The sequence below is a fragment of the Pinus tabuliformis genome, chromosome 7 (genome assembly GCF_031772625.1).
Source record: "Pinus tabuliformis cultivar Carrire ecotype Pingquan chromosome 7, CPIR1, whole genome shotgun sequence".
In the NCBI taxonomy this organism is placed as follows: Eukaryota; Viridiplantae; Streptophyta; class Pinopsida; order Pinales; family Pinaceae; genus Pinus; species Pinus tabuliformis.
In genome coordinates this window covers 661,240,586-661,263,947 of record NC_142293.1, presented here as the reverse complement: position 1 = coordinate 661,263,947, position 23,362 = coordinate 661,240,586, and the positions used below count along the sequence as shown (strand labels likewise).

At 34.4% G+C, this 23,362-nt stretch overlaps 1 pseudogene; it reads right to left on the bottom strand.

Annotated features, from left to right (window-relative positions):
- Positions 1 to 15,216: 15,216 nt before the first annotated feature.
- Positions 15,217 to 21,730, bottom strand: LOC149249178 (serine/threonine-protein kinase AFC2-like; annotated as a pseudogene).
- Between the last annotated feature and the right edge of the window lie 1,632 nt (positions 21,731 to 23,362).

The following is a 23,362-nucleotide window of genomic DNA, read 5'->3' as shown; positions in this document are numbered from 1 at the left end:
AAGTGCATGTAATATTGCCAACATTTCCTTCTCATAAATAGCTTTGTGTAAAAACTTTCCCTTGATTGGACAACTTTCAAAAGCAATGGGTCTTTCATCTTGCATTAAAATAGCACCAATTCCATTTCCTGAAGCATCACATTCCACAATAAAAGGTTTTTGTGAAGTTCGGTGTAGCTAAGATCGGTGCTTGGCACATTGCCTCTTTAAGATGTTCGAAGGCCTTTGTTGCTTATGGAGTCCATGAAAATGCATCTTTCTTCAATAATGTTGTTAGAGGTGCTGCTATTCTCCCATAATTCTTAACAAACTTGTGATAATACCCTGTCAACCTGAGAAATCCTCGCAGATACTTTAAGGATGTGGGGATTTTCCATTCCTTAATGGCTTTAATTTTGCTAGGGTCTACCTTAACTCCTTCATGAGATACAATATGACCCAGATATTCCACCTCTTGTACTCCAAAGAAACATTTGGATCTTTTTGCATATAATTGTTTCTCCTCCAATAGTTGTAGCACCCTATCAACATGTTCAACATGATCCTTGCAAGACTTGTTGTAGATTAGTATATCATCAAAAAATACTAACACAAATTTTCTAAGGAAGGGTTTGAAAATGGAATTCATCAAACCTTGAAATGTAGAAGGTGCATTGGTAAGGCCAAAAGGCACGACCAAAAATTCATAATGACCCTCATGAGTTCTAAATGTTGTTTTCGGAATGTCTTCAGTCTTCATTTTGATTTGATGATATCCTGAACGAAGATCCAACTTGGTGAAGTAAATTGATCCATGCAATTCATCCAGTAATTCATCAATGATAGGAATGGGAAACTTATCTTTAATAGTGAGCTTGCTGAGCTCCCTATAATCCGCACACATGCACCATGATCCATCCTTCTTGTGCACCAATACTACTGGAGCAGAGAAAGAACTTTGACTAGGTTGAATTATATCATCTTCTTGCATTTCTGCAACCATACGTTCATTTTCACTCTTTTGGGCATAGGGATATCTGTACGGCCTGATGTTTGGAGGAACACTTCCTGGAATCAGATGAATAGCATGATCATGATCACGAATAGGTGGGAGACATTTGGGAGTCTCAAATACCTTGGAATGATTTTCCAAGACTTTTTGGAGATCTGAAGAAATAGATGATTTCGATGTGGAAACATCTAGTGAACATAATAGTGCAATTACACCTCTTTGTTCCTTTTTTAGAAGCTTTGTCATACCGTTAGAGCTGATTATCTTTCCCAGTTTCCCTGCAATACCACTTAATTCAACTTCTTTTCCGTCCACAGAAAATTTCATGAAAATTTCTTGAAAATTAAAAGCTATTGTACCCAAGGATTGTAACCATTGGACTCCTAGTACAACATCAACACCTCCCATTGGAATGGAAAGCATTGGGCTAGTCAATACATATTCTCCCATGGATAGCTTGATATTATGGCACTTTCTAGAGCAATTTATTGTTCCTCCATTTGCAACCATCACTTGACACTCTGGTGTTGGATATAGGAAGCAATTCAATTATTTTGCTACCTTACAATGAATAAAATTGTGGGTACTTCCTGAATCAATCAACACTATTACCTTTTTCTTCTTGATTTGTCCTTCTATCTTGATGGTTTGAGGAGTGGTAATTCCAGCCAATGCATTACAAGATATGGTCGGATTCATTTCTTCTTTATCTAGGCTTTGTTCCTAGAGTATATCCTCTTCTTTTGACCTTTCTTGCTCCTTTTCTTCTTCCTCTTCACAATCTATGTAGAATAATTTCTTCTCAGCACACTTATGACCTTTAGTGTATTTGCTATCACAACTGTAACAAAACCCTTTTGCTATTTTTTCTTCCAATTGTTGTGGTGTCAACCTTATACGTTGTGGAAGACTAGGGGCAACAACACTTCATTCTTTATATTTGTGACTGGTATGCTTCTTGGTTGCCATAATTTTGCTTTCCATTTTTCTTGCTAACCTGAATGCCTTCTCTAATGAATCAGGTTCCCAAAGGCGAACATCATGTTGGATATTATACTTTAAATTCCCTATGAACACATCAATCCTATGCTCCTTTGGAGTATTTTTTTCCCTTATGTTCAATTTTTGGAACTCCTCAATGTGCTCCATTATTGAACCCTTTTGTTTGAGACTTATCAATTGGCTAAAAAAAGTGTTGCTTTTTGTATATTCATAATGTGCTGTCAATTATTCTGTAAAAATTGCCCAAGTGATAATTTGTTTACGAGAGCAAAGCCATTGATACCATACAGACTGATTTGGTTCCAAATATAAAGTTGCAATATGTACCTTTTGTGTGTTTTGCACATTATTGAGATTGAAAAATTGCTCCATCTATAATATCCATGTTGCGTGATCCTTGCCATCAAAATTACTCATATCGATTTTTGGAATATGGTGGATCTTCGATCTAACACTAGAGTCTATGAAATCATGATTAACATTTCCTTTGTTCGCATCATGAGTTTCCTTTACTACCCTTTCACGATTAGTAAGTATTTCTTGTAGAAAATTTGTCAAATCTGTCTTCAAATCTTCCATGTCTGTCTTCAAATCTGTCTTTAATTCTATCTTCAAATTGTCCATCTTAGCTTCTATGCCCTTTATCTTAGATTCCAAGCCATTTATCTTAGGTTCTGTTAGCTTTTGTGAGAGTGACATTTGTTGTGCTTGGTCTTGTAATTTTGATATATCATGTAGCATTTCTTCCTCTTCTTCATGAGTTATGCTAGAGCTTTCAGGTTGCTTACTAGGTGTTTGCATTTTCTTTCCTTAGGGCTTCAGTTATCGATAATAATGCTTTACTATGCCCTTTGAATTCCTTCAAAATAATTTTTCAAACCAAGCTTAAGCAAAAATTTAAAAAAATCTACACACCTTTTTTCACTTTGTAGGAGCTTGATATTGCCTTTGATGTATCTGTATAATTTCGGATCATCCAGTTCTGAAATTGTGACCTGCAGTAGCCCTCTGTGTCCTCTTTCCAATGCCACTAGTCTTATCCAAATTGGATTCTCCAAGGAATAGTTATGCCAAATCTCCCACAGTGACCTGATTATAGGCTAGTTCAGTAGAGCGAACTTGTAAGACATGCCACGTGTCCCTGTTTCGACCTTTGGCTCTGAAAATATATATAAGAAACTACAGTCCATCCTATTTCTATAGTTTCTTATGAAATTTCAATCTGATGCTCATAGAGAAAGTTATGATGATTTTCCCCAGGTCACTTGTTTGGAATGTAATTCAGGAGTCTGCAAAAAGACCAAATTCCTCAGATCATATCTCCGCAAATATAGCGCGAAAATCTTTGAAATTAGGATCCTATGTTCAGTGAGATTTCTTCTCAAATGGGTTTTTTTTTTCGCCTCTGAAAGGTCACAGAAAAAACGTTATACCGAAAATTCCCTGATGACCTATTTGGAGCAGCGAAGCCCTAGAATCCAAAGCTCTGATACCAAATGTTATGAAACCAGCTCACAAAAAGATAGAAAAGATAGATCAACGCCTTAGAAATAAGCCTCTTCGAGGGGGCAACCTCCTTTACATTACACAAATGAATAATTCTTGGATGATTCAAATGAAAAAACCTCCTTTCTATATATAGGAGTCTAAGGAGTCACAATATAACCTAGCCGATTTAACAATAATAATATAAAGGCACAAAAATAAAAATAGAGGGATTCTATGGGGCACAATAATAACAATATGAGGACAATAGGGGCACAATAATATTAATAAGGGATACAACTAGAATAGTAATGGGGTAATCACTAGTATTATAGGGACCTAACAGGTACCCAAGGGAATACTGTAATAATGGGATGGGCCATAGTTAGTAAATAAAGTGGTTAACCCGCATCATGTAAGGGACCACAAGTAGTTAGCAATAATGTAATAAGCCCATTGTATTAGATATATGGTATTGAGAGAATCATGGTAATGGCCCATGGTATTGTATGTATGAATCCTATACAAAGGCTAGAGACTCCCCATTGAGAGATGTCAAGGAATATTGTATTGGCAAGAATATGTTTTGTGGAGTGTTCTCCTTCCTTGAGGAGTGAATGTATGGTGTTGCCATACCGTAAGGGTTTTGATCAATAAAGAAGCATTTCTATATTTTGTGTTTGTTTACAATTATTGGGTATATTGACATCATTTCATATATTTCTGGGTCAGATCTATAACAAGTGGTATCAAAGCTCTAATACCACTTGTAATATATCTGACATGAAAATATATGATAAAGCAAATATACCCAGAAATAACAAGAGATAAATAGATAAACTTCAGATCTTTATTAATATCAAACCTTTGAGGTAAGGTAACACCATACAATCACTCCTTAAGGAAGGAGCACACTCCACAAGCCATATGCTTGTCCATACAATATTCCTTTACATCTCTCAATGGGGAGTTTCTAACCTCTATATATGATTCATACATACAATACCATGGGTCATTACCATGGTTCTCTCAATACCGTATATCTAATACCATGGGCTTATCACATTATTGCTAACTACTTGTGGTCCCCTACATAATGCAGATTAACCACTTTATTTATTAACTATGGCCCACCCCATTATTACATTATTCCCTTGGGTACCTCCCTCTGTACCCCAAAATTCCCCCTAGGTATACTAAATTCCCACCCCCTTAAACATGTTTCATCCCTGAAACATAGTAAGAACACAAATAATAAGATCTACTCAAAAGAGTAGTCCACTACTACCATGCACATGCATCTAGCCATCCCAGAGACATGTGATTACTCAATCTAGCTGGTGCCTCACTCGCTTGAGATGGGAGTTGATCCTGGCGGTTCCTCTGTGTTGATGTGTTGTGGGTGGATTGTCGCACTTCTTTATCTGTCATGTAGGGTTTGTTGTTCTTGTTGCTAATTCGTTGCCATCTTGTTGGTTGTTTTCTTGCTGGGTGATGTGGGTGGTGATATGCTGAAGTTTTAACCAATGGTGTATCTTGCTTTAATTCACCACCTAATTGAGCCTGATTGGTATCTGGTACATGTTGTGGCGCCTGTTGTTGTTTCTTATCTTCCAGTATTACTTCAACCACAGATTCATCATCTGATGTGTTAGTCCTTGGAACATCTTCTGCTTCAGCCTCCTTGGACTCTACCTGTTTATTGATGGAAATATCCTGTAATGTAATTTTCTTCTTTTTATACCAGAGCTTCAGGAATTTCTTCTATACATTAATATTGATAGTACCAACAGATTCCATCCAAGGGTATCCCAAAACAACATCCACATTAGCCATATTTGAAGCATAAAAATCAGAATGCAATACATACTTGTCCATAGAAATCTTCAAATCTTTATAAACTTGCACCTCGTCATTATTAACCTGTGTGTGATCCATTTGTTTGGTTGGTACTTGCAATCTTTTAGCCAAATGAACATTAATAAAATTATACTTGCAACTAGGATTAAGAGACACAATGATCTTCTCCTTCTGAATACATCCATGAACCTGTAATAAGGAGATACCAATAGAAAATAACCCTTTAGGTTTATTGGTTTCCTTCTTTCCAGTATGAGACCATTTGTTCAAAAGGAATTTTTCAAATTCTTCATCTGAAAGTTTGTACAACTTCTTGCTGTCAAGTGATCTAAACCATCTGGCAGCCTCATCGTGCAAACCAAGCCATACGAAATCTTTCCAATCTTTCCCATATAGGAACTTTTCCTTGCTTATGAATGCTTCAATAGTGGGGCCATCATCTTTTCCTGTAAAAATATGATCCTTGCTAGAAGCCATGAAGAGGGTTTTGAAAAAAATTCACTTACTTGGAGAAAATTTAAAATGGCCACATTTCGGTCAATATTGCTCAGAATCCTTATTATAACCTATTTTTGGAAGTGGAATAACCATTCTGCATCTTCTAGTGTAATAGAAATCCCAATCTAGGAACTAGAATTTCCGATTTGCACTGCAACTGCCCCGCCGTCACAAAAATTTCTGAAAAAAGAGTTGATTTTAAATCAATGATATCTCCCTCATACGGACCCCGATTCGACCGATTGTTTTTTGAAATTGGGTAATTTTTCAATAGGATCTTAGATATGTAATTATTGTATCAATATTCCACAAAAAACAACAACAAAAAAAAACTAGAGATCCGACGTCCACCAATTTTCGTCACAAAATTTCTGCAACACAGCTGATTTTTAAATCAATGATATTTCCCTCATCCGGACTCTGATACGACCGATTTGTTTTTCAAAATTGGGTATTTTTTCACAAAGAATCCAGATATGCAATTTTTTTCTACAAGTTTTTCACCAAAAGTTTTATATCTAATTTGCAAACTCACCACCTCAAAAAATTCCTGCAAAAAAAAAAAATCTGCTTTGCCCAAGAAAGTGCTCAGATACCACTTGTAATAGATCTGACCTTCAAATATATGAGAATACAAATATACCCATAAATAAAAATATCAAAATAGATAAACTTAAGATAAACTTCTCTTTATTGATTAAGGTAGGGCAACACCATACAATCACTCCTTAAGGAAAGAGAACACTCCACAAGCCATATGCTTGCCAATACAATATTTCTTCACATCTCCCAATGGGGTGTCTCTAGCCTTTATATATGATTCATTCATACAATACCATGGGTCATTACCATGGTTCTCTCAATACCATATATCTAATAACATGGGCTTATCACATTATTGCTAACTACTTGTGATCCCTTACATGATGCGGGTTAACCATTTTATTTATTAACTATGGCCCATCCCATTATTACATTATTCCCTTGAATACCTCCCTCTGTACCCCATACTATCCCCCCTAGGTATATTACAACTCCCTACAAAACTCATTGTATGACAATACGAGTTTTTTGATTGAAAATGACAGAAAAAGCAAGATCATTAGTGTACAAGAATTTGGACAATTCATTGAACAACCTAGCTATACGAAATAGACATGTTCCGCTCAAGAACAAGAGTACAATCGAAATTTCATGGTTGATGTATTCAGTGGCTAGAATGGGGAACATACGTGTGATAATAACTACAATCCTAGTTTGATAGATCAACCCAATGAGAATTTGGCTAAAAAAATTAGACCTACTTTGATTTTAAATAGAAGAATTGTGGGGGGAGTTTACAGATTGATGAAGATACTCACAAAACTTTAAATGAATATGTAAAAAGGATGATGATGGTCCAGGTCCTTTCAAACAAGATGAAGTTCCAATAAGCAATGATCAAAATGCATGGTAGAGCTAATACTAAGAACACAAACTCGATTGATTTCAAAATTATGCTAGCTAAGCTTATTCAAAAGTTTGTTTCAACATTTGAATCAGATGGACATCTAGATAAACCAATTTGAGTTGAATCAAAGTCTCAATTTGAACCAGATGGACATCCAGATCAACTAGTTTGAGTTAAATGAAAGTCTCAATTTGAACCAGATGCACATCCTGATCAACTAGTTTGATTTGAATCAAATTTTTTACATTTAGTGTTTGGTCAACTATCTTGATGAATGCTATGATCCCATAAAGGAAAAGGACTTATGGCTCTAAATTCTTTACATCATTGTACCAAACTTGAAGGGTATTGTGTTTGCAATGATAATACACACCCCCCCATACCTACATCAGATCTTCAACAATAGGGATGGAAATGGAATTGGACACACTTACATAGAAATACAAGAACATGTTCAAAATAATTTAAGGAAGAGAGGGCAACCAAACTCTTTTTTAGACTAGAAATTACAAAGGTGTCGGCCTATGAGTACCCCAACATCAATATATCCATGTTTTGCATGATCCTGAAGCACCGGGGAAGAAGGTATTTCATTTATGAAGTATAGAGAATTTGTGTTTGGTTTTATGTTCATATGTATGGAACGAGATTCTGAGATTCTCATGTGCTCCTCAGAGAAGCCCACATCCCCATATAGGAGCCTATGTTACCACTTAAATCTGTGCATGCAGTATATATCATAAAACTCAATAGGATGTGAATCAATTATTGGCTTATTGTCCGTTGTAGTTCCCATCCATCCCATTGTTTTCTGTTCTTATATTTGAAGGTTTTAACCTAATCAAACAATTTTGGAAAAGGTATGGAACACAGAGGATGATAGGAAATATAGTTTTTATTTGATAATGACTATTTAGAAAAAAGAACACTATTAAGCAACATTTATCCAAGGAGTACAGGGATCCCATATTGGATTTGATCTCAAAGCATCTTTATGGGAAAGAACATTTCAATGACTAAGGAAAGAAGGCTTGGAGATAAAATTCCCAATATTTCAACTTGGTATTGCACACCCTTACAATTGAATATATGGAAGATAGGTAGAGTTGTATTATTTTCACGATGGAGATTTGGTTGCATGATGATATGACAACATCAGAGGTAATAATTCATTGGGAGTCCAAATAGTTGGTCCTGATTGACTTTAACCTTAGTTCACGTCTTCATTGCTAGAAGATAAAGCTGTGGATTTACATTGTTATGGAGAGAGCATTGTTGTCAATGCATTCTTCTAAAAAGAATGTTATGGAAATGGTTTTTGCTTCCTACAAAAAATCGGTAAAGTAGTGGTCAAATATGTTGACATTTGAATCATCTATTAAAAATGATGCTAAATAATTTTCCTTTTAGAGATTATCAACACATTAGTAAATTGAACACATGATTTGTAGCTTAGGTTGTTGATTTTATGAAGGATGGTGTTCATGGTCAGTGTTGTTTACATATGCAAAGGTTTTATGTACAAACACTAGGAAAGTAACATGCATAATTGTTTCCAACTTTACAGTTTGACTGGTAGTGTATCAGAAGATTGTGGTGTTATCTATTGAGACCTCAACAGCCTTGAATTTGTGAAGCATCTATCAAAATCCCGACTGCCAGCTTCAGTTGCACATGCAGATGAAATGACCGTTGAGGTGTTAACAACAACCACTACTGTGCTTGTTGTATGGAGCATAAATGGTTATTGCTTACCTAAATACTTCACATTGTCACAATTAACTTCAAAATTTACCATTTCAGTAACAAGTTCAATTCTTTCAGGTTGGATGGAAACAAATTGGTATATAACTGGTCATCAAAGTGTCTAAATCTTTGTAGCAGTCGAAGCCCTTAAAATCCATAGTCAAGGTGCACATGCATAAAATGTTAAGAAAAATGAGGTATAATATGAGAGCCTTTATGAAGAGGTGAACATGGAACAAAGTTATGGATGTTATTTTAGACCAACAAGGAACTATTTCCCTTTAGGGAGCTTATTTCCCTTTGGGGGTACTATTTTGTGCTATGAGAGTGGTCATAGATTGGATTTTACCCCATTGCTCATAAATTGGTTAAAAATGATTAAGCTGTTGGTGGGTTATTTTCCTGGACTAACTTTTTCTCATATATATATATATAGAGCATAAATAGCATGGCTAATGCACTTACAAAAAAAAGGGGCACTCCTATCAGTAAGGGGAGATTTGTTACCAAGCTTACAACAATGACATTTCCAAGAGTAAATGAAAATCAATATTTCTTAGTCGTTCCTTGCCTCCTAAATATGTTTCTCTTGGTTACTTGCTTACTATCTTTACTTTGTAAGAGTTTGTGTTATTAGGAGCATAAATGGTAATATCGAATAAGGTATCATAATTGGGAAGGATAATTATTTTTTTGGGGAATTTTTTCTATTTTGTAAACATGACGAAAGATGGTTATTTGGTCCAACGTTGCACACATGCACAGGAGGTGAAAAATCTATTTTGTGGTCATGATTGCTAGTATTGATAAGGGAATATATGGCCAAAATCTATTTCGTGGTCATGATTGTTGGTATTGATAAGGTAATATTTGGTCATTTTCTATATGTAACATTTATTTGCTGCCAATTTTTTCATTTCTGAAAATAAAGGAACAATTGGTAACACAAGCTCCTCTGTGATGGAAAATTCACTTGTTCTAATAAACCTAAAACCCCATAAATATCTCAGCACATTTTCAGACACAAATATAATTGTCCTCAACTGAGGCGATACCCAATAATTTTTACATAACTTGCTATTACAGAGAAAAATCGTATCAATACAGTATAAATTCCTACAACTATCAAAATTGTTCCCAAAAAACTGCAATTTTTCAAAGGCGTTAACAAAAGCCAAAGAAACCATACCAAACTTCAAAAATTGACAAAGATGTGTGTTATATTGACCTTCCGAGGTGAAAATTCATGTGAAGGATGAAATGTTCCAAGATTGCAACCAATGTTGTTGATGATAAACCAAATATTGCAGAAATATTGGTCCGCTTACACTGATACAATATTCTTGAAGAAACAATTCAAAGATGGAGCCTAATATGCCCTACAACCATGCCAACACATCACTTTACAACCTTGAATATTAACTAGGTTCCATAAGATGGAAATTATGTTTAATAAATACAATGGTTACACTCTCACAGAGTAGATAATGATGAGAAGCTCATTTCCCCACTTTATCCTCCAAGCAATGGCCTTTATCTCAATGACTAAAGCCACCAAAATGGACAACACTGTTCCTTGGAATAACATGATTGTTGTTAATGATAGTTGAGTTGGATATTTCCTCACCACTAGAGCCTGTAATCAAAACAATATAAAAAATGCACATGATTTTTCATACTTTCAGTCTACCCTGTATTCAAATGGTGGTTCTTCTATATGATTCTTCACACATGTTAAATGGTAGAGGAGGGTATAAATATCTGAAATTTAAGCCATATAGACCAAAATAAATAGCCAAATGAGTTGAATTCTGCCAAATGGGCTTATTGCAATGCCATTTTACAAGAGTCAGGGAAAATCAATATTGTGTAGTCGTTCCTTGCCTACTGAATATGTTTCTCTTGGTTACTTTCTTACTCTCTTTACTTTGTAAGGGTTTTGTTTTCTTTTCCAAAAGGAAAGGAACAATTGGTAACATAAGATTCTTTATGGTGCAAAATTCACACGTTCGAAACCTAATACACCATAAAATATCTCAACACAATTACAGATGAAAATACAATTGTCCTCAACTAATGCGATACCCAATAATTTTGACTTAACCTGTCATTATAGAGAAAAATTATACATGAAGATGACAGTTCACAATTTGAGCCTTGTAAAATAAGATTTGTTGGATTTCACTTAATCTTAACTTTTGTGTTATATCAAATGTTTGTACTCTAGCAGCATTGTTAATCTCAACTTCTATGTTGGAGTCAAATGGGTGATCTCCAGAGCTATTGTTAATCTCATACCTTTGCATTGGAGTCAAATTGGTGTTCTCCAGCGAGGTTGTCTTATAATAAGGGTTGCCTCATGTGAATGTTGCAGTTTGAGTTGTTAGATCCATATTTATCCAACTTCTCACCTTTTGACTTGCCCCACAATACAATATAAAGTCTTGCAATTATCAAAATTGTTTCCAACAAATTGCAGAAGAAATAAAGTTGTAAAAAAAAGCCCAAAAAACCATACAAAAATTCAAAAATCTATAAATATGTGCATTACATTTACCTTCCCAGGTGAAACTTCATGTGAAGGATTAAATGTTCCAAGCTTGCAACAAATATTGTTGATGATGGATCAAACATTACAACAAACATTGGTCCCCTTACGCTGATACAATACACTTGAAGAAATAGTGTAAAGATGCAACATAATATGCCCTGAAAAAATGCCAACACATCACTTTACAACCTTTAATATTAATTAGGTTCAAGAAGACGAAAATTATGTTTAAGAAAGACAATGGTTACACTCTCACACAGTAGATAATGCTGAGAAGCTCAATGCCCCACTTTATCCTCCAAGCAGAGGTGTTTCTCTCAATGTATAAAGCCGCCAAAATGGACAACATTGTTCCTTGGAATAACATGATTGCTGTTAATCATATTTGAGCTGGATATTTCCTCACCAATGGAGCTTGTAATCAAATCAATATCAAATCTGCACATGATTTGTCATACTTTTAGTATACCCTCGACTCAAATGGTAGTTCTTCTATCCACTTCTTCACACATGTTCAATGGTGGAGGGTTGTAAATACCTAAAATGTATGCCATCCAGACCAAAATAAACAACCAAATGAGTAGAATTTTGTCAAATGAGCTTATTGTAATGACATTTTCCAAGAGTCAGGGAAAATCGACATTGCTCAGTCATTCCTTGTCTCCTAAATATGTTTCTCTTCATTACTCTCTTACTGTCTTTACTTTGTAAAGGTTTTGTGATATTAGGAACATAAATGGTAATATTGGATAGGGGTATAATTAGGACAAATAATTATTTGGTTGGGGAATTTTTTCTATTTTGTGAACATGAAAAATGAATGTTATTTGGTATAATGTTGCACACATGCACAAGAGGTGAAAAATATATTTTGTGGTCATGATTGCTGGTATTGATAGGGGAGTGTTTGGCCATTTTCTAGGTGAAACTTCATGTGAAGGATGAAATTTTCCAATATTGCAACCAATATTGTTAATGATGGACCAAACATTGCAACAAACATTGGTCCCCTTACACTAATACAATACATTGGAAGAAATAGTGAAAAGATGGAGAATAATATGCCTTGTGACCATGCCAACACATTAATTTACAACCTTGAATATTAATTAGTTTCTAGAAGATGGAAATTATGTTCAAGAAAAACAATGGTTACACTCTCATAGAGTAGATAATGCTGAGAAGCTCAATGCCCCACTTTATCCTCCAAGGAGAGGCATTTCTCTCAATGAGTAAAGCCACTAAAATGGCTAACATTTTTCCTTGAAATAGCATGATTGTTTTTAATGACAATTGAGATGGATATTCCTCACCACTGGAGCCTGTAATAAAAAAAATATCAAATATGCACATGATTTGTCATACTTTTAGTCTACCATGAATTCAAATTGTCGTTCTTCTATCTGCTTCTTCACATGTTCAATGGTGGAGAAGGGTGTAAATACCTTAAATGTAAGCCATCCTGACAGAAATAATTAACCAACTGAGATGAATTCTTTCCATTGAGCTTACTGCAATGAAATTTTCCAAGAGTCAGGGAAAATCAACATTTCTCAGTCATTCCTTGCCTCCTAAATATGTTTCTCTTGGTTACTTTCTTACTGTCTTTACTTTGTAAGGGTTTTTTGATATGGGGAACATAAATGATAATATCATATAGCATAGTATAATTGGGATGGATCATTATTTGGTTGGGGAATTTTTTCTATTTTCTGAACATGACAAAAGACTATTATTTGGTTCAATTCTTCACACATGCATATGAGGTGAAAAATCTATTTTGTGGTCATGATTATTGGTATTGATAGGGGAATATATGGCCATTTCCTATATGTTTTTCTTTTTCGATTTTTTCTTTTCTGAAAAAAAAGGAACTATTGGTAACAAAATCTCCTCTATGATGTAAAAGTCACATGTTCTAAACCTAAAACCCCATAAACAATTTCAAACGCAAATACAATTTCCCTCAACTGATTCGATACCCAATAATTTTGACATAAATTTCCATTACATAGAAAAATTGTACATGAAGATGACGGTTCACCATTTCAGCCCTGTAAAAGAAGATTTGTTGGATTTCACTTAATCTCAACTTTTGTGTTGTAGTCAAATGTGTGTACTCTAGCGGCGTTGTTAATATCAAATTCTATGTTGGAGTCAAATGGGTGATCTCCAAATGTGTTGTTAATATCAAACCTTTATGTTGGAGTCAAAAAGGTGTTCTCCAATGTGGTTGTCTTCTAATAAGGGTTGCCTCATGTGAATGTTGCAGTGTTTGTTGCCAGATCCATCTTTTTCCAACTTCTCATCTTTTTCCTTGCCCCACAACATAGTATAAAGTCTTGCAATTGTCAAAATTTCCAAGGAAAATCAATATTTCTTAGTCGTTCCTTGCCTCCTAAATCAAACTACAAACCTAAGAGAAAGTTGAACCTCAGGAAAGTCTATTTAAGTAACAAAATGAAATCAAGAAGAAAAAACCCAAATCAAGGGTTCTTTAGGAAAAAATAGGGGTGAGAAGACAATAATACCTAAAGGCTTCACGCTTGCTCAATATTGTGAGCCAATTCATTCCCACCTGTGAACCAAAAAGAGATAAAATCTCAAACAACATTCTGCATTTTGGAATTGAAAGTAATTAGTTCCAATATTTTTGATTTTGAACAACAAAAACATACATGGTAGCTTTAACACTTCAACGTGGAAATGGAATGATTCTAGGGTTTCTTCTCGTGATTTGAACACATCAACAGCAACATTGAATTCTAGAGTAGATGTAGGCTCACGATGTTAGTTGCAGAAACAAATCCAACCACATCGTGGCTGCTCATGGAGGCAATCTTAGGGGGTTGCAGGCACAAACCCAACCACATTGTGGCTGCTTGTCAAGGTAATATTTCAAATAAGTTGCACTAAAAGAAAAAATATATATACACTATTGAAAAAAAACCCGATAGCCAACAAAATTAGCCTTGTCTTGTCAAAATTAACAATTATTAGTTTTATACAATCTTGGAAAACAAAACTTGATGGCCAACCAAATTAACCTCGTCTTGTCAAAATTAGCAACTATTAGTTTTATTTTAATATGATGGTCTCAAAATATTCAATAGTCTAACATTCCATTAGATGGTGTATATCAATACACAGTGGTAGTTAGGGGAGTTGTTCTCAAAGGGGAACTCCTTATGACATAATTTTGAAAAATTCTCATGAGTTTTATATTGAAATTAGGCATTGGTCAATTCTCAAAACACCATGAATTGAAAGAATATCCCACTTTTGTGATAATAGGAGGGTTTAAAATGGAAAACATGTTTCCTTAAATTCTCGAGCTTGTACTCACATTAAATGTAAGTTTAAAAACATTTGTCACCCCAAAAACCTCCTTGATCTTTTAGATAAAAAATGGAAGTAGGGATAAATTATGATCATCATGTATGTCAAGTCTCTACAACTGTATCTCAGCTTGTTTTTAGTAATTTGGTATCTTTCAAAGTTGATAAATCATTCTCTCTAAGTCTTCATGTCTCAATGTATCAACTAGCAAATATAGTTACTTATTTAGATTTATAGGCCTCTTTAATGCAACCCTTTTGTATGCCAACCATAGTTTTTATAAATAAATAACATTTACCAAAATATACTCCAAATATCACCAGGGTAGTTCCATCCAAGACCTACTGAGAAACATTAATTATAAATAAAATGGAAATGAACATGTATTCAACATGATGGAACTGACATTGATCCTTTCAATATGATGGTGAAACCACATAAAAATCCTTCAAAGGTCACCCAAAATAACTTCAGGAGCTCGATAATGCCTTGTAGAGACCACTGAGGTGTGATCTTGATCTTCAAATGTGGTGCTTCCAAAATCAATTAACTTTATTGCAATCGACTTTGGTAAACTTTTAAAGTTATTTGGATACCCTTTAGCACCCTTTTGAAAAACAATCATGTTAACAAAGTTGATTCCTTGACATAAATACATGTTGAAATGTTAATCTCGATGATTGTGAACACTAGAGGGCATAAAATATTAACAAAGATTATGTTATTTGATTCTAGATTTTTGCTGGAGACAATATTTATGGTAATACAAAGCAGTATTATCAAATGATATTATTATGCCAACTATTGCAATCTCAATCACAAACAACACACCAGCAATCTAACCTTGCAATCTGGAACCTTCACAGAATCTGAAGAAACAAAAAGTATATTTTCAGGCTTTAAATCCGTGTGAATGAGTTTCAACTCATGCATATCTGCCACAGATCATTGGTAATATTAGGAGAAGAAAATCCTGGATAATGTTATTAGTGCCCTTGTAAAGGCTCAGTCCACTGTTATAAATTGTGATATAACATGACCAACTAAGCAATCTAGTTAATGGCAGCAGACAGTCATTCACTATAACATTAAACTATATGTTTAAGCCCTCGCACTGCAAATGCAAAGATATAAGTGCGAGTATCGTCTACACACATGCTACAGATTCCAACAGTTGCCTTCCAACCTCCCGTACAAGATCAATGGGAAATGGGCTGTAACTGTTTTTGCGTAGGAAATCATATAAGCTTGGGCCAAGCTTCTCAAAGACCTGTTTTTGCATCCATCAACAATCTTAAACACACTAACAACCATATACATAACAGAGAATAGTCTTAGGTGCTAAGGAAAAAAATAAATGGAGATATAAACTACTACAGAATACTGACTATGCAAGTGTGATTCCGGTAGTCAAACCATTCGCGCATCTGCACACAACTGTATTGGGAAAGGGCATACATCTCAGGCAACCATTTCCAAGTTCTAAAAATGTCTAAATCAAGGAATCATCCTTGCATGTTACCCAACATTCCCATCTATGAAATTATGCAGGTATAGATAAGACAACGAAAGAAAGCATTAAGAAAAAGAATCTACTGTACTACAGTGTGCCTTTTCTGCCATATTTGTCAACTTTACAAAGAACCTTGACTTATATCATTGTTTTCTCTTGGTATTTCTATAATCCATGAACAATTTTTATGGCCAAAAGATCCTTTTGTTTTCGATCCCAACTGCTTGACCAAATGTTCCTATAAACATTGATAAAGCTTCCATCACGATAAAATCATCCATCTCATGTTCAAGAATCCAAAAAAATATATACATGTTGGAGAATTTAAATAAAATAAAATAATTGCCGCTTGAGACTCTTGATATCCCATCCATCTAACAAAAAATGCATCTACATGTTGACCCTTGTAACTCTTAATGTCCCAGTCATTTGGCACCTATCAAGAGATGGGATTTGATGTCACACTTTATGGGCATGACAACCCCAAACAAACATAATAGGCATGAAAAATCCATCCCAACTTAACATACATGATCCATGAGGTGAGAACAAGTCACATATTTGGAGACTTCAATCCGACTTTACAAGCATGCCAAACCGAGCCCAACCTAGCCCAACTTTACAGGCATGACACATGATGTGAGAACAAGTCACATCTTTGGAGACTTGAACTCCTAGATGGACAATAACTAATGCCCCGCTTTTCACTCACCTAGGAAACCCATGTGACATGTTGAATAATAACAAAAAAAACAAGAAATCTGGATTCCTAAATGCTTACCTTCACCCATTTTACTGAGTATACATACATACATACATACATACATACATACATACATACATATATATATATATATATATATATATATATATATATATATATATCTATATATATATATATATATTATATATATATACAATATACAAATACATATACATATACATATATATATTTTTTATTTTTTATTTTTTTAGCAAAAGAGCAATATATTTTGGCGAGATTAGGAGAGTAGATCAGGTAAAAAGGCTATTTATAAACCATGTTTTAATATCAAGAGCAGAAACCTCCTTTAGATCTAATAATCCAAATGAAAAACCCACCATAAAAAAACAAGCAATATCGTGATGAAATACATGTTCCTACTTCGAGACATCAAATTCTCTCCAAGTTCAAACATGTAGTGGCCATCCTTGTCATCACTGTGCCATGATGGTGAGCCAGTGCGGGAACCCTCTTCCTTGGGATTTACATTGGAAGATGTAGACCGACTATTGTCTGAACTGAAGGTGGAGGGCTCTGCCCCTCCTATCAAAGGGGTGTTGTCCTCTTCATCTCTACTTCCGATACCAAAATCTTTCCCAGTAAATACTAGTGTTAGCTGGACCTACATGCAAACTCGTTTCTTCATTTCCCGCAAACTCGTTTGCTCATTTCCCTGAAGGATGAAAAACCTTTTAAACATATTTCATGAAACCTTGAATGCTGGGGTAGTGGAAATCTCGTGCTCTAAATGCTAACAAGTGGATCTAGAAAAGAACCGGTTACACAATGACAAAGAATGAAACTAAAAAATGGAGCAGAGATTCTCTTAATATTCTGAATGACTAAATAGGTTACATTGTAAACATCAATAATAAATAATTGAAGTAAAACTTGACACCTATGGAGTATAACTCAAGTAAGACTAAATTGCTTATGACACCTAGCAAACAAGAAATCAATTAAGCTGACACCTAACCAACAACTAACTAACAGTGAGATTAATATATCCACATCCCCTCCTAATCTCAAATGTTACATGTAGTGACACTTATAATGCCTAGTTGTTCTCTTTGAAATTCAAATACATTCTTGCCCAATGGATTTGTGAAAATGTCTGCTAGTTGATCTTTGGAACCACAGAAAGAAAGTACTATGTCCCCATCATTGACAAGCTCACGGATGAAATGAAAACGAGTGTCAATGTGCTTGCTATTTTTGTGGAAAACGTGATTTTTTGATAAGGAAATGGCTGAACTGTTATCACAGTATATTGGAGTTGTCTCCTTCTAAATATTTGAAATATATTTCAATAATATTCTCAACCACACAGCTTGACAAGCTATTGAATTTGCTGCTACGTATCCTACCTCTGCAAAAGATATTGAAACGATTGACTTTTCTTCGATTCCCATGAAATCAGATTGGTTCCAAGATGAAAATCATACCTTGAGGTGCTTTTGCGATCATCTAAACTCCCTGCATAATCACTATCTATATACCCTGAAAGTGAACAATTTTCAGAATGTGTATAAAACAAACCATAATCTATTGTCATGAAAATATACCTTAAGATTCTTTTTGCAACCTTCCAATGAGAAATCTTAGGTGACTGCATAAGCCTGGAGGCAAAACTTGCTACAAACATAATACCAGGTCTAGTTTAAGTGAGATATAACAAGCTACCAACTAGACTTTTATACAGTGTGGAATCAACTGGTGGTGCCACATCTTCTTTGCTCAGTTTTGTGCCTTGAGAAATTGGTGTATCTGCAGGTTTTCAATTGGTCATTCTGAACTTTTTGATGATATCACTGGCATATTTTTTGCTGATCGACAAAAATTCCATTAGCAGATTGGTGAATTTCAATGCCTAAGAAGTATTTCATGACTCCTAGATTTGTCATATCAAACTCTTTTTGCATTGCTGTTTTGAAATCTTCTAACATCATATTTCCTGTATAAATAGGATTATCTACATAAAAGCATAAAATCAGAATTTTACCTTCATGCATTTTGTATACAAAGTTGGCTCATGATTTCTTCTGAAAAAACCGTTTTTGATGAGATATGTGTCAATGTGACTGTACCAAGCTCTTGGAGCTTGTTTCAAACCATACAAGGCTTTCTTCAATCTATATACCTTATGTTCTTGTCTTGGAACTTCAAAACCAGGAGGCTTCTCTACATAAATTTCTTCCTGCAATATACCATTTAGGAAAGCAGATTTTACATCAAGGTGATAGACTTTCCATTTGTTCTAAGTTGTTGTGGACAAAATGGTTATGCCAATGTCTAACCTTGCTACTCGAGCAAAGGTTTCACCATAGTCCACACTAAACTGTTGTGAGAATCCTTTGGCAACTAGCCTTGCCTTATGTTTCTCAATTTCTCCTTTTTCATTTAGCTTGGTCTTATATACCCATTTTACACCAATTCTATTTTTGTCTCTTGAATGATCAACTAATTCCCCAGTCTGATTCTTCTCTATGACACCAATTTCTTGGTTCATTACATCTACCCAATGTTTTTCTTTAACTGCTTCTTCAAAATGAGTTGGTTGAGATGAAAGAAATGCAAACATATTATGCTGGTCAAATTCATGCTCCTGCTCATATATTTCTCTGATGCTTCTTGTTTTCTGATTGTCTTATGAAGATGTTGAATCACTGGTGGATTCACTACTTGAAGATGTACCATTTTTAGAGTGGTATGGCTCTTCTTCAACCTGCAATCTTGGTGGCTGTGGTGGATAAAAATACTGATTTGAAGCTTCATCAACTTCATCAGACCAATATTTATTTTCAAAATTTTTTACATCTCTGCTTAAAACAAACTTCTTTGTAACTGGATTATAAAGTCTGTAGGCCTTTGACTACTCACTATAGCCTATGAAAATACATCTTTCACTCCTATCATCAAGCTTCTTTCTTAGCTTCTCAGAAACATGTGAAAAAGCTACTCATCCAAAAATTCTAAAGTGAGATACATTTTCCTTTCTACCATCCCATGCTTCTTGAGGTACTGTATCTTGGAGAGTGGTTGTTGGAGATCAGAGCTTAGCCTGTGTAAGACTCCTTGAGAGAAACAAAGAGAGAGAGATGAGTTTGCATAAGACTACATGAGAGAGTAGCAACATGAGTGAAGAAAAAGCGTAAGTCTCTTTGAGAGCAACATTCATACGTGTGTGTATTCACAAAAAAAGGTAGCAGAGATTCGCTACGTAGCAAAGTGAAGTAACTATGAGATGAAGGTTGCTGCGAAGTTGCATTGAAGAAAAACCTGATTTTTTTGTGCATGGTGTTCAGAGATGTGTTAGTGGTGTTACTAACATGTTTCTGAATATTGTGCAAAAAAAAATCAGGTTTTTCTTCAACGCAACTTTGCAACAACCTTTGTCTCATAGTTGCTTCAATTTGCTACGATCTCTGTAGCGAATCTCCGCTGCCTTTTTTTTTGTGAATACACACACGTATGAAATGCTGTTCTCAAAGAGGCTTACACTTTTTCTTCACTCTCGTTGCTACTCTCTCACGGAGTCTTATGAAAACTTGTCTCTCTCTCTTTGTTGCTCTCAAGGAGTCTTACACAGGCTGAGCTCCAATACCATGACAAGGAATGAAACTGGAAAATGGACCAGAGATTGCTCTTCTCAATATTCTAAATGACAAAATAGGTTACTTTGTAAACATCAATAATAAATAACTGAAGTAAAACTCGACACCTATGGAGTAGAACTCAAGTAAGACTAAACTAATTATGACACCTAGTAGATAAGAAATCAATTAAGATGACACCTAACCAATAGATAACTAATAGTGGGATTAATATCTCATCACATAACAAAATATTTAAAAATAGAAAACTAACGTGAAGTTGTGACAGAAGGAAATCCCATGATGACTTTAACTTGCGGCGCTTCTTGGGGCTTTCATTGAGCATATGAGGAGGACAATGATATTTTTTCAACACAAGCCATCATTGTCACACGCGATCTTGCAGGCTCATGTAAGTTTTTGAAAATTAGGAATCAATGATCATTGGTATAAAGACTCACAAAGAGCTAAGAAATTACATTGAAAATGGAAAAAATGCGGAAAGGGGAATTTTCCTTTCACATTTCAAAACATACTTAACATTAAGTATATGCCCACGCTTCATATTAACTTGCACGGAAAATAACATGCTTGGATGGAAACACTTATATTGCCAGACAAAATAGTTTGTATACCCTTCCATTCTTTGCTTTAGGTATGGCAGCATCAAACCGCTCATGTGAAACCTCAGGAGAAAACAAAAGAACAATTACAGACCTAAAACAAATATCCATTGCATTGAATCAGAGGGTCTAGAAATACTAGTGATGTTGGCTCAACATTCAACGCAAACGCTGCATAAATTTAGAGATTGAATGTACCGTAAAGTCCAGTACCAAATTGAGCATTATATCATGGATCTCTCATATAAATCTCACTCTAGTACATCATAATTACATACCATAGGTGATGACAGCCCTCGGGGATGTAGTTGGGCATGCGGCGGTGTGAGGACGTCACAAAAAAATTTATGCTAAAAACCCCAATCTTAACATTGTAAAACCACAAAATTTTTGACGTACAAACAAAATAATGCAAACAACCCATCACTATATGTCACATAGTGACATAACAACATGGAAAATGACAATGTTATCATTAGACATTTCGTTGATAGGTGTACCTATATCAGAATTCGGTTTCCGCAATATCATTTTTCTTCTTTTCTAAATGAGGTGTACTACTGTGATTTGACCTCCACTAAATATTGTTTAGCGTATCTAAACAAAATGTTCAAATTAACCTGAAACCCTAATCTTGTACCTTTTTCACTAAGAAATTAAAAAAAATGGCTTGAAACCTTTTCATGAATAGGTGTAGGGATGCTCCATTTACGCTTTCCAATCGTTGTGTGGGGACACTTCATTATCTATGCAATTTGTAGGTTTTTCTTAAATATGATAATAACTTCTTTTCTATTTTAATTGTTTATAGTTTACCATTCTGTAACATATACTTCAAATGTCAGTCAGTGAAATACATTGATAGAATTCAAAATTCTTGATAAATTATTGATACATCTCTTTTTATTTTTTGCTCTCGATTTTGTGAAATTTGTTGATTAGGGATGTTTGGAATTTTGATGTTTGAAAGTCATCTCTTTTTATTTTTTGCTCTCGATTTTGTGAAATTTGTTGATTAGGGATGTTTGGAATTTTGATGTTTGAAAGTTGAAATGTCAGCAAGTGAAATACATTGATAGAATTCAAAATTCTTGATAAATTATCGATACATCTCCTATTATTTTTTGCTCTCGATTTTGTGAAATTTGTTGATTAGGGATGTTTGGAAATTTGATGTTTGAAAGTTGAAAATAGTTGGGAGAAAAGTTGGTAGACTGAAAAAAAAAATGGCAATCAAATAATTTCCATTTTCATTTTTCTAGAAACTACATATTTTTGCTACAACATGGTTAGAGATGTAGTGTGTAGTATCTTTACTTAAGAACAAAATATCTATTGGAAGAATCCTCTTAGTGTGTGTCATTGCTTCTTTACAAATTTTCCTTGGAATTCCATTAAAATTTACTAAGTGGGTATGTACTTCTAGGTTGATTGATGGGTGGAGACTTTGCTATGATTTGATATTATTTTTCTAGAGCTTCAAGTTCTAGTTGGGGATTGAAAAATGATTTCCTTGAAATTATGTTCATTCATCTAAGGAAATGGCCATGTCTTTTCGTTTTGGTGCTTTACTGATAATTTTATTTTTCAAGGTTAACTAGATACATTTATAAGTTTGAATACTATGATTTTATGATAAATGATTTTGTTGAATAATAACTGAAGATGAAGCTAATATGACATTAAACATAATTTTTGATAATAGTTTATGTTAGAAATACGTTTATATGTGTGTTCTATTTTCTTATTATTAACTATATTAATATTTATTATTTAGCTAGTAAAATTGTAGAACTAAATTAGTTCAATGCTCCTAATTTCTTTCTAATCCCTTACCTATGCTATAAAATTTTGAACATTTCTACCATCATATCATTTACAGTGATTTTCCATCTTCAAATATGAGCTAAATATATATTTTGACATTGAGAATGTTGATAGAATTACA